This window comes from Xenopus laevis, chromosome 7S (assembly GCF_017654675.1).
Source record: "Xenopus laevis strain J_2021 chromosome 7S, Xenopus_laevis_v10.1, whole genome shotgun sequence".
Taxonomy (NCBI): Eukaryota; Metazoa; Chordata; class Amphibia; order Anura; family Pipidae; genus Xenopus; species Xenopus laevis.
In genome coordinates, this window is record NC_054384.1 from 94696068 (window position 1) to 94709681 (window position 13614).

The following is a 13614-nucleotide window of genomic DNA, read 5'->3' on the forward strand; positions in this document are numbered from 1 at the left end:
TTGGGTGGGCTACAACTGTCCAAATACCATTTTACACACTTTATTAATTTGCAGCATTTAGAGCCTTTATATCAAAATGGAATGTATTCTCAGAGATCTCACCTGTCATATCTGACCATTTCAGTTTGCATCTCTAGATCACCCCATTTCAGTCTGTTTTCTCCCACAATTAAGAGGTTATTTATCAAAATCCCAAATTTTCTCACTATTTTCTAAAAACCATTCTGATCAAATCCGCACAGAATAAAAACTGACTTCTACCCTGCAGTCTGGCATCTCTGTGTGCATTCTTCCAGTTCCACAACACCCTGCACCGGGTTATCACAAATGCTACCCACTACCCCCACACACCCTCCTCCGCCAGTGGGATTTAGTGAAGAAGTGTCTTGGAGTAGAGTCCTGCAGCGTGTCGGGTACCCGTGGGTTACCCGAAAAAACCTGAGGCACCCTGCAGGTTGCGGGTAGAAGTTCCGGGTGCAGGTGTGGACACGGTTCTGTGTGTAGCGGGTCGGGCCGCAGATCTTCTCAATAGCGTTTTTTCCGATGATGTCACTTCTGGTTTACAGTGACATTTCCTGATTCTTGATGGTCAGCGGGTCGCAGTTTCAAGTTGCGGTTAAGGTACTTGCAGGTCAGGTCAGGTAGCGGGTCCAAACGGGTAAGAATGCGGGTCCGGGTTGCAGATTGCAGGGTACGGGTTCCAAGATCTTGGGGACAGCTCTCAATTGCCTAAATGCCAAATACATTTTTCCATTCTGCTCCCCCCACCTCCGTCAAAGTTGCTAACCTAGACATAGGCCCTTGCGTAATATACGCTGGACGCACCTACAGTAATTGCATCCAATTCCCCAAAATGAATGCAGCTGCCCTCTTGACAAACACATGTCAGCACTATATAAAGGATAATAGTGTCAATATTTAATATCAAATTGTTTTCTTATAATGTTGTATTACAAGAAGAGCTTATAACATATTTCTTCAGTTCAAAGTATAAATGAATAAATACACAAATATAAAAAACCACCCTGTCTCCCTAATAAGCAAACACAGCAGGTCATTAATAAAGGTGGAAAATTTATTGTTTATTAATGGTGGTTCCAGGACTTCCATCGGGGACCGATGTTTCTTCTGGGGCCCAGTACCAGAATGACAAATGGGCCCCTAGATTTATGCCCCTGTCCCTCCCCCCGATGGTAGTCCTGGTTTTTTTTTTTGTCCACAGTAACATCAAAAAAAAAATTATATTTAAATAGTATACATTGAGGAGAAATAGAGCGCCACACGATGGATCATCACCTTTTCTAAAGAGGATCGGAAGCAGAGTTTCAGTAAGTTGTTTCTTAATAAAGGCTTCTCGATTTTAAAGTTTAATTTATCTTGGTATTTTTTTTTCTTCTATGTTTTCTATGTTTTTTTAAAAAATAATTTTGATGTTACTGGTCCTTTAACGCCTTGGTGGTAGTTCTGGCTCTTCAACGTCTCAATGCTAAGGAAAGAATGGTCAGAGTTAGACATGGATTCACTTTGCTTATAATAATTCTGAAATTTGCTTTTGTTATATGAGCAAAAAAAAGAGCAATTTCCTTACTTCTTTGTAGGTGTTTTATAATGTTCTTTCTTATGCCACCCTCACCCCAGATGTTGGTGACATTTTTTTGATATTATATTTATTACATGAACATTTATAATTTTGTTTGTATTTTATTTTCTAGGAGTAATAACTTCTACTTCTTTATTGATGAGTGCTTGCAAAAACAGCCAGCAAGAAGACCAAGTGCAAGGCAGCTACTTACTCACCCACCTGCATACATATTAAATGACTTCAAATTCGCTATAAAATAAAAAGAGAAGAGAGACAACAATACCTTATTGTCATATTCAGCCCCGTTCTTGTAATTACAGGCAAGAACTTGAAGAACAATTGCCATGTATTCGGTTATTCCGGCAGGGCTGTTACTCTTTTCACCCATCGTGGCAAGGCTTAAATTAACTGAAATTATAAGAAGAATAAATATAAGTAAGAAGTATAATGTAAGAAAAATATTTGTGAATACAATGCATTTATGATTTTATTTGTGAACACTTCCCATAAAGCTAAGAGGCCCATTTATCAAAGGTCGAATTTCAAATTCACGTAAATTTTTTAAAACTCCCATAAACTCCCATTAACTCGAAATTCGACCAATCGAAGTTCATTATAAAAATGTAATTTTTTAAACTAGGGTGAATAGGATCTACCCGAAAACTCGAATCGAATTCGATTGGAGTTTTAAAAACTCAATTAGAGTTTTTTCTTTGAAAAAAAACTTGAATGTCAGGAAGGCTGCTAACAACTCAGAATAGATCCCTGGACGTCCCCCATTGACTCAAACAGCAATTTGGCACGTTTTAGGTGGCGAATAGCCAAATTCGAGTTCTTAAAGAGCCAGAGTATGATAAACCTCGAAAATCGAATTCAAATTTTTTTGAAAAACTCGAATCTAATTTGAATAACTTCCTAGTTGAATTTGCCAGTTTTGACCATAAAATAACTCAAATTTTCAAATTTTCAATTAGACCCATGATAAATCTGTAAGTGTCACTTACTTATTTTTACATCTGCGTCAGCTGTTAGTATTATATTGTTGGGCGTCAGTTCATGATGGATTATGACATCTTCAAAATGGACTTTCCCATTAACTTATACTTGAACTGGGCAGGTTTTAGGTGGGGAATAGTCAAATTCGATTTTTTAAAGGGGCAAGGTTTGATAGATATCAAAATTTTAATTAAAATTCGAATCAAGTTTGGATTATTCACAATTTGAATTTGAGAGTTTTTACCATATTTTCAATTTGACCCTTAATTAATCTGTCCCCTAATATATATAATGGATCCATTTGGCTATTAGTATTGGTGGAATAGGGCTTATATAGGAGTTTGAGGGATCTAGTAAGAAAAGGGGGGTCTGCAGGGGCCTAATTATGTTTAAAAGGGTTTCATTCTCCTTGAGAGAATGATTTTATTAGGGAAGTAAAGCTGAAACCTTATTAATAGTTGCAGGTTGTGCCTGTCTATTTGCACTGCTCGATGTTCCAGAGCTTTTCGTCTGCTTCTTTTCATCTTCAAAATTCTGCAATACAGAGGCGACATTGGTCAAAAATCTATTTGAGGTGATTACATTAATTAAAAACACTTTTTTACATTAACTCAGCTCTAATGCTAAAATAAGGGGGTTATTTATCAAAGTCCGAATTTATCTCAATATTTTCTGGTACAAACTCTGATCAATCCGCTCGGGTTTTTTATGTTTATTTATTATTACATTTTATATTTGAAAAATTGTGATTTCTTTAATTATAGCTGTTTAGTCATTGATTATTTTCTGCTTACTTGGAAGTGGCAGGAGGTGTTATTGGATGTTTCATCCTGCTCACTTATTTGTTCATCCTGGTTAGAACAGAGAGAAGATGAAAAATACATATTTCACTGCTCAAATTGACGATATGTAGGGCAATCTGATGCTGGGTTTGATGTTTTATCATAACTTGTCTTTTCTGGTTACCTCAGATGTTTTTTCAGCAGTCTCTTCTCTGCTGTTGTCCTGGTTAAAAGAGAAAACATTATTGTATAAGATCAACTGAGTTCAGGAGAAAGTATAATAAAACCAATCTCTGTCATTTCTTTAATTATAGTTGTGTAGTCATTGATTATTTTCTGCTTACTTGGAAGTGGCAGGAGGTATTATTGGAAGTTTCATCCTGCTCACTTATTTGTTCATCCTGGTTAGAACAGAGAGAAGATGAAAAATACAAATTTCACTGCTCGAATTGACGATATGTAGGGCAATCTGATGCTTGTCATAACTTGTCTTTTCTGGTTACCTCAGATATTTTTTCAGCAGTTTCTTCTCTGCTGTTGTCCTGGTTAAAAAAGAAAACATTTTTGTATAAGATCAACTCAGTTCAGGAGAAAGTATGATAAAAAACAATTTCTTTAATTTCTTTAATTATCATTGATTATTTTCTGCTTACTTGGAAGTGGCAGGTGGTGTTGTTGGATGTCTCATCCTGCTCACTTATTTGTTCATCCTGGTTAGAACAGAGAGAAGATAAAAATCTCACTGCTCAAATCACTGTTATGTAGGGCAATCTGATGCTGGGTTTGATATTTTATTATAGTTGAATTGTCTTTTCTGGTTACCTCAGATGCTTCTTCAGCAGGCTCTTCTCTGCTGTTGTCCTGGTTTAAAGAGAAAACATTATTGTATAAGATCAACTCAGTTCAGGAGAAAGTATAATAAAACCAATCTCTGTAATTTCTTTAATTATAATTGTGTAGTCATTGATTATTTTCTGCTTACTTAGAAGTGGCAGGTGGTGTTACTGGGTGTTTCTTCCTGCTCACTTTGTTGTTCATCCTGGTTAGAAGAGAGAGAAGATAAAAAAATACATATCTCACTGCTCAAATCGTCGATATTTAGGGCAATCTGATGCTGGGTTTGATATTTTATTATAGTTTAATTGTCTTTTCTGGTTACCTCTGATGCTTCTTCAGCAGGTTCTTCTCTGCTGTTGTCCTGGTTAAAAGAGAAAACATTTTTGTATAAGATCAACTGAGTTCAGGAGAAAGTATGATAAAAACCAATTTCTTTAAATTCTTTAATTATAGTTGTGTAGTCATTGATTATTTTCTGCTTACTTGGAAGTGGCAGGAGGTGTTGTTGGATGTCTCATCCTGCTCACTCACTTGTTCATCCTGGTTAGAACAGAGAGAAGATAATAAATACATATGTCACAGCTCAAATAAATGTTATGTAGGGCAAAATCTAATGATGGGTTAGATATTTTATTCTAATTGAATTGTCTTTTCTGGTTACCTCAGATGTTTCTCTAGCAGGTTCTTCTCTGCTGTTGTCCTGAATAAAAGGGAAAACATTATTGTATAAGATCAACTTAGTTCAGTTAGTATGGCCAGACAGACTGTGTCGGCAGCTTATTGGCCCGTGTATGGGGCCCCGCGACGGGATTCACTGATCGAGATCTGGCCGAAAGTCGGCCAGATCTCGATCGGATGGGACAGAAAATCCCGTCGGATCGCGGCCGCATCTATTCGTTGATGCAGTCAAGGTGGGCATATCGGAGGGAGATCGCCAAACGAGCGGATCTCTCCATGTATGGGCACCATTAGAAGAGAGAGAGAAGATGATAAACAAATATTTCAAAGTTTTTTTTCTGCTTACCTCTTCAGTGCTTTCCTCAGGTTTTAGATGGAATTCCTGGTGAAAAGGTGAGAAAAAGGGATTAAACTCAGTTGTGTCAATTCAGCCCCACTCAAAAAAGTTATAAGAAATAAAATGTCTCAATCGATTGATCGAACGATTAAATCCTTTTCGAAGGATTTTAATCCATCGATCGAACGATTTTCGAAGTAGCCAAAAAAAAAACTTCGAAATTCAAAGTATTTTTTATTCTAATCCTTCACTCGAGCTAAGTAAATGTGCCCCATATAGTTATAGTGCTGTGGTTTAATATCTAAAATATACCTTATTCATTAAGCAAATAAGCTCAACTTCAACTGTTTCTTTACTACTTACCTGGCAGTTATTGGGGCCAGTTTATTGAGGTGGTTCCTGTTTAAGAGATAAAAAGACATGTTATAAAATCAAATCAGCTTTTTTTATGTAACATTATTGGTAATATGGGAGATTTGAAATGTTATTATTATTATGTGTAGTGATGAGCAAATTATTTTGGCCAGGCATGGATTTTTGCTGAAATTCCACATTTCTGCAAATTATTTTCGTAATCATTGGCAAAAATTAACAGTGCAAAAAGTTTGCAGAGACAAAAAATTTGCCAAGACAAAATAGTAAATGGAAGAAAAATCCCACTGACTTTGATGCATTTGGAGGGGGGAAAAAAAGATGCATACATAAGAAAACATTTTGTCGCCTTTTAACGTCAATGGTTTTTGTGAATTTTTTGTCGTTTCGAAAAATTTTAAGCAGTTCCGCAAATTTTTCGCACAACACAACAGATTTACTCATCACTATTAGGGGTTATTTACTAAACCTCAATTCTCATTTTTTAATAAAAACAAACTCCCATACACAGATTTTGCTAATTTACTAATAATTCAGGTTTAAAAAATTAGATTGAAAAATCTATATAAAAAAAAAAAAAGAACTAGAAAAAATTGTGCAACTTTTCAAGTTTGTCACCCTAAAAACTCACAAAATTGCTCTAGTTTTCAAGCAAAAAACAGGGTAAACAGCCCAAAATTTCTAAAATTATGAAGGCATAAAACATGTTCCGAAGTTAAAAAGGGACCATCTGCAATTGATTTTTACATAATTTCAAAAGTTTTTAGCTTGAGTATTTATAGATTCAAATTGTTAGCAGCTTCAGGGTATAATCTTGAAAAATTTAAGTTTTTTCTGTAGAAATTCAAGTTTTTTTCCCCTTAAAGGGCATGTAAAGGCAAAAAAAAAAATCCCATTATTACTTTCTTTAATGAAAAAGAAACCTATCTCCAATATACTTTAATTAAAAAATGTGTACCATTTTTATAAGAAACCTGACTGTATGCAGTGAAATTCTCCCTTCATTTACTGCTGTGGATAGGAATTGTCAGATGGTCCCTAACTGCTGAGCAGGGAAACAATCATACTTATGAACAGCAGGGGGAGCCTTACTTCCCAGCCATGCAGAACTCAAGCAGCTTTGTTTATGACGATCCCTAAGCAGCCCAGGCCACACTGAGCATGTGCACAGTCTTAGGGGCACATTTGCTAAGCTCGAGTGAAGGATTCGAAGTAAAAAAAACGTTGAATTTCGAAGGTTTTTTTTGGGTACTTCGACCATCGAATAGGCTACTTCGACCTTCAACTACGACTTCGACTCGAACTAAAAATCGTCCGACTATTCGACCATTCGATGGTCGAAATGCTGTCTCTTAAAAAAAAACTTTGACTACATACTTCGGCAGTTTAAACCTACCGAGCTATAATGTTAAGCTTTCTAAGCTTTTTTTGATCGAAGGAAAATCCTTTGATCGATGGATTAAAATCCTTCGAATTGATTTTTCCTTCGATCAAACTATTTGCGGTAAATTCTTCGACTTTGGTATTCGAAGTCGAAGGATTTTACTTCGAGGGTCGAAATCGAGGGTTAATTAACCCTCGATATTCGACCCTTAGTAAATGTGCCCCTTAAGCTCCCCATAGACGTGACGATTCTTCTTGCTGAACTACCGATTTTAGGGAAGCCCGACCAATCCTTCGAAATTATCGTGCGGTTAGTGGGATTCGAACGATCGTACATCTTACGATTTTTCGGCCGACATCTGTCAGGAATTGATCAGCCAGGCCAAAAAATCTTTGTCGGTCCCAGTGCAATCTATCTATGTTTACAGGGCAAACAGGCAGCTCCCCTTTGTTTTCCTGGCAAATTGGTCTTTTTAGTTGATGGTAAATTCGTACGATCGTTCCGAGAAAATCGTGGTCTCACGATGAGGATCGGATCTTTTAAAAATCTCAACATCTATGGCCAGCTTAAGTCTTGCAAAGATGTCTAACAATGTTACAAGATGGTGACCCCCTGTGGCCAACTTTGAAAGCATAAATCATTTGTTTGATTAGGCTTGTGGTGCAGTAAGTTCATGTTTATATTTAGTATACAAAATACAGCATTTCTAGCCTTATTATATTTTAGACTTTACATGCCCTTTAAAAACCTCAACTTGAAAAAAGTGAGTTTTAGAAAAAAAACAACTTAATGTGTGATGTGCAATTTCGTAAATTTTTTTTGTTAATAATAGTAATAGTGCAAAGATGCCTGTCAGGAACAATGTTACTTGATAAATTAACAGTTGGGGGCAGATTTATCAAAGGTCGAGGAGAATTTTTGAATAAAAAAATTAGAATTTCAAGCTATTTTTTGTGTACTTCGACTAGAGAATAGTCAAAATTCGTTACGAATTTTTTAAAAAAATGTACTGTCTCTTTAAAAATTTGACTTCGACCATTCACCATCTAAAACCTGCCGAATTGCTGTTTTAGCCTATGGGGAACCTCCTAGAGATCATTTGGTGGACTTTGAAAAATCAAAGTAATTTTGGGAAAAACTTTGAATCGAATTCGATCGAATGCGCTATTCCTTCAATTCGAACGAATATGGACCTATTCGATTGGAAATGGACCTATTCGACCCAAAAAAAAAACTTTCACTTAATTTTGGTTGGTCTTTTTGAATTCGAATTTCAAAGTTTTTTCAATTCGAAATTCGACCCTTGATAAATCTGCCTCTTAAAGTCAACACGGGAAAGCGAATAATAATAATGTACGATACCAACGCCGCTTCTGCTTACCAGGCAGATTTCTGTGTCCTCTGGTTCAGGCTGGGTACAAGATAAAAAGGTTGTGTTACTTTATAGAACGAAATCATCTTTCAAGATCAATTTAAGGTGAGTAACTGCTAAAGATATATTTCATTTTGAAAAATGTGCTTTTAATTCATGTGTATAAATAAATGCAGGGTCAGTATAGGGATTTCTTCTGATATTAATTCAAAGGTGAAATCTCTTGCCAGGAGGGGAAAGCAGATTTACTTTTGTAAACATGACATGTTTATTACTGTCATACAGTAAGATAATCTTAGCAAAAGTTGGATGGAAATAAAATGCAGTAAAAAAACTGTACTTTGCAAAAATAGCAAATTTAAACTAAAATACACTGAAATTACATAAACTAAGTGAACAATAGCTACAAATTCCAGAGCACAGGGAAGCATTAAATATATGTAATATGTAAGTACCAAATATACATAAACACACAGATATATATTTGATACTTAGAAGACTATAAGGATAAGGTATATTTCCTGGCGTTAACTAGAAACTGGGTTGATTTCACAACTTTCCTGGTTAGGAAACATTTAAAAGGGTTTCACCAAAAATATATATTAAGGAATGTTCCATATAAAGTTAATGGTAATGGGTGATTTGTAGTTTAATTTCAATAGGAGCTGGGTTTAAAAGTGGGGGAAGGTGGCCGTGATTATAGATCCAGGGGCAAATCTGATTATTATTCAAAGGAGAAATGATAGGAGATTTGTTTAGTTCATATTGATACTTACCAAAGCAAGAATGTCGACGATCTCAATATAATTCTAGAGAAAAACAAAAATATGTTTTATTACAAAATAAATTAGCAAAATAGCAAACTCGAATTGTAAATAAAATGGTTTGAAAAGCACAAATAGTTAGCAAATTGTGTTTTTTCATATAGTGTTAACCAGTTTTTTGCTGCTTACCAAAACGATTTCATTGGATGTTCCAACGCAGTGTTTCTAGAAGAAAAAAAAAGAAGTCAGTAAATAGATAACGATACAAATCAAACTGTGAAATGTGAAATGTCTAAATACATAGATTAATATATACATATAAATATAAACTATTGTAAAAGTAGAAAAATCACATTTTATATAATTTTTTTTCAATTGAATATTCATTAGACCATGCCATTGAATCACACAGCCTTTTATATTGTCTGAATATTTGCATTGAAGTAAATGGTGTCCTTATTGCCCTATGCAGCAAATTCATTCTCCATCCACTTCCATTCCTTAAAGGAACAGTTCAGTGTGAAAATAAAAACTGTGTAAATAGATAGGCTGTGCAAAATAAAAAATGTTTCTAATATAGTTAGTTAGCCAAAATGTGATATATAAAGGCAGGACTGAACAGATGTCTAATAAAACAGCCAGAATCCAACTTCCTGCTTTTCAGCTCTCTAACTCTGAGTTAGTCAGCGACTTGAAGGGGGGACACATGGTACATTTCTGTTCAGTGAGTTTGTAATTGATCCTCAGCATTCAGCTCAGATTCAAAAGCAACAGATATGACCCATGTGCCCCCCCTCAAGTCTCTGATTGGTTACTGCCTGGTAGCCAGGATAACCAGTCAGGGTAAACCAAGAGAGCTGAAAAGCAGGAAGTAGTGATCTGACTGACATAATATACATCAAATCACTCCAGACTTTATACATTACATTTTTGGCTAACTAACTATATGAGAAACACTTTTTATTTTGCACAGCCTATCTATTTACCCAGTTTTTATTTTTACACTGAACAAATCCTTTAAAGGGCATGTAAAGGCAAAAAATAAATTCCCATTTCACTTTCTTTAATAAAAAAGAAACCTATCTCCAATATACTTTATTTAAAAAATGTGTACAGTTTTTATAAGAAACATGACTGTATGCAGTGAAATTCTCCCTTCATTTACTGCTGTGGATAGGAATTGTCAGATGGTCCCTAACTGCTCTGCAGGGAAACAATCATACTTATGAACAGCAGGGGGAGCCACCGCCTTACTTCCCAGCCATGCAGTACTCAAGAAGCTTTGCTTATGTCGATCCCTAAGCAGCCCAGACCTCACTGAGCATGTGCACAGTCTTAGTCTTGCAAAGATGTCTAATAAAGTTACGAGATGGTGACCCCCTGTGGCCAACTTTAAAGCATCAATTATTTGTTTGATTAGGCTTGTGGTGCAGTAAGTTCGTGTTTATATTTAATATACAAAATACAGCATTTGTAGCCTTATTCCATTTTAGACTTTACATGCCCTTTAACAATTTGCCAGTGGAGATGCTGCTATACTGCAATATATTATATAGCAAGGCAATTCTATGAACAGAATGAATGAAATGTGTGATATTATAGTAAAACAAAGTCCCTACCTTTCGAAAGAAAGGTAAACATCTACAGATGGAACGCCACATTTTGGAAAATCTTTCTGTGGAGACAAAAAAATGTATAATTGTTAGCAATAGTATGTTCTATGCACATTCCAGGTGTATATACATTTTATATATGTATATATATATAATATATATATATATATATCTCCACTCCAAAACCAATGAGATCCGCACTCTCAGTGCTTATTGAATTAAAAAATGTTTTATTTCAAAGCTTCAGACTGACGTTTCGGCCTGATCCCAGGCCTTTCTCAGCAGTCGATGAATGGGGCCTGGCCAAAACGTCAGTCTGAAGCTTTAAAATAAAATTGTTTTAATTCAATAAGCCCTGAGAGTGCGGATCTCATTGGATTTCGAGTGGATTAATATGTTGAAAACTGCCCCCAGGCATGTAAACTATCTTTCGAGAGTGCCGGCAACAAGGACTTTTATTATATATATATATAATACACAAAAGCCATGAATATCCTGTAAATTATATCCTTATAAACGGTGAGTAGTGATGTCATCAGTTATAAACGGTGAGTAGTGATGTCATTTCTGTCACATGACTTACTAAAATTTGTGTATTATAATAAATAAAGTACCCCCAGTTGTAAAATATGAGGATATTAGAAGTTACCTCGGAGTTCCATGACCTGTATAAAAACACTCGGCCTTCGGCCTCGTATTTATATGGTCATGAAACTCCTCGGTAACTTATAATATCCTTATATTTTACAAGAGGGGGTACTTTAGTCAGTGTGTGTGTGTGTGTGTGTGTGTGTGTGTGTGTGTGTGTGTGTGTGTGTGTGTGTGTGTGTGTGTGTGTGTGTGTGTGTGTGTGTGTGTGTGTGTGTGTGTGTGTGTGTGTGTGTGTGTGTGTGTGTGTGTGTGTGTGTGTGTGTGTGTGTGTGTGCGCGCAAAGAGGACCACAACCCTAACTGCCTGGGTGCTGCTCAATAAAATAAATATAGAGACAGAGTACAACACACACTGGGAAAAGTTTTATTATTAAAAAAAAAGTACTATTTAAGTCCCAGTATGTGCGGTACTTTGTCTCTGGCTCTCTCTATCTCTCTCTCTCTCTCTCTCTCTATATATATAAATATATATACACATATTTATCATTATAGTAGAGATATGAGATCCATTATCCGGAAATTGATTATCCAGATTGGAAAGGATGTCTCCGATAGACCGCAATTTATCGAAATAATCCAAATTTTTTATAAATTATTTTCTTTCTCTCTATAATAATAAGCAGTACCTTTTACTTGTTGCAAACTAACCCTTATTAAAAGCAACACAACCCATTTGTGTTTATTTAGGGGCAGATTTATCAAGGGTCGAATTGAAAATCTGAATTTTTTAATTTGAATTTCGAGTTTATTTCAGTGGAATTCTATAGGGAATAGTTCAAATTCAATTTGAATTTAAAAAAATGTAAAGTTTAAATTTTGAAATTTATCATGTACTGTCCTTTTAAGAATTTGAATTAAACTATCTGACTAAAACCTTCCAAATTGGTGTTTTAGCCTACGGGGGAAATCCTGCAATCAATTTCAAGTCATTTTTTAAAAATATTTAAATAAATTTCGATTGGTCCTTTTTTTTTTTACGAATTTCAAGTTAATGGGAGTTGATGAGAGTTTTTAGAAACTCCCATAAGCTCAAAATTCAACCCTTAATAAATCTGTCCCTTAATGTTTAAATTCATTTTAAGTAGTATGCAGATCCAAATTGCAGGATTTGGAAAAACCCAGGTGCCAAGCATTTAGGATTACAGGTCCCATAACTATATATAGATGTACACTGGGACTATTATACTATAATGCATCTATATACTATAAATACCAGGTCACAAATATTGACCTTTCTCTTGGTTTGTTACCCTTAAGAAATATGACTGTTTCACATTGGGCTTCAAATAAAATCATTTTGATTTATAACTCCTACTAAGTGATATACTTTGAGACATATAGTGAATAAAGTACCCCCTATTGTAAAATATAAGGATATTATAAGTCACCAAGGAGTTCCATGACCATATAAAAGCACGAGGCCGAAGGGGGTACTTTATTTATTATAATACACAAGTTTTAGTGATTCATGTGACTAAAATGACATCACTACTCACGAACTGATGACATCACTAGTCACCGTTTATAAAGATATAATTTACTCATGGCTTTTGTGTATTATAAATATATATATTTATTCAGGAAGGACCAGCACTCCATATTTTCTCCACTCCATCTAGGGGCACATTTACTAAGGGTCGAATATCGAGGGTTAATTAACCCTCGATATTCGACCCTCGAAGTAAAATCCTTCGACTTTGAATATCGAAGTCGAAGGATGTACCGCGAAATTCGAAGTTTTTTTTACTTTGAATCCTTCACTCGAGCTTAGTAAATGTGCCCCCAAGTGTTTATTATCACATCACCGTGCATCCAACGTTTCGGCCCCCACTGTGGACTTTATCAAGGATAATTCTTGATAAAGGCCCCAGTGGGGGCCGAAACGTTGGATGCACGGTGATGTGATAATAAACACTTGATGATTGAAAATATGGAGTTCTGGTCCTTCCTGCATAATTTTATATGAAAATTTGACCAAACAGTATCAGCATAGGGGTTGGCACAGTTGTTGTATGTAGGGCCAAGTACAAGCTCTCATATTCCCCACGCCACTAGCAGTCTCTAAGCCCACACAGTACCATTATAAAATGACTATTTTTGCTTATTTTCCCACCCAGATATCCTGAGCTCCGCTCACCTCAGTTGCCTGATCAAGAATGAGTCAAGCAAGGCTGGTGTTAGAGACTTTGACTGTGTCTATTATGACATCACTATGACATCACCTGTGCAGCCCATGGTCACAATGTG

At 35.6% G+C, this 13614-nt stretch overlaps 2 long non-coding RNA genes across 2 annotated transcripts; both read right to left on the reverse strand.

Moving 5' to 3' along the window:
• Positions 1-1418: 1418 nt before the first annotated feature.
• Positions 1419-2151, reverse strand: LOC121396164. The gene is made up of 2 exons (XR_005962868.1): positions 1866-2151; positions 1419-1486 (listed from the first exon to the last, which is right to left on the reverse strand). It is a non-coding gene; the product is annotated as an uncharacterized LOC121396164 (long non-coding RNA).
• A 6964-nt stretch (positions 2152-9115) lies between these two features.
• Positions 9116-10780, reverse strand: LOC121396165. The gene is made up of 3 exons (XR_005962869.1): positions 10724-10780; positions 9294-9329; positions 9116-9149 (listed from the first exon to the last, which is right to left on the reverse strand). It is a non-coding gene; the product is annotated as an uncharacterized LOC121396165 (long non-coding RNA).
• Between the last annotated feature and the right edge of the window lie 2834 nt (positions 10781-13614).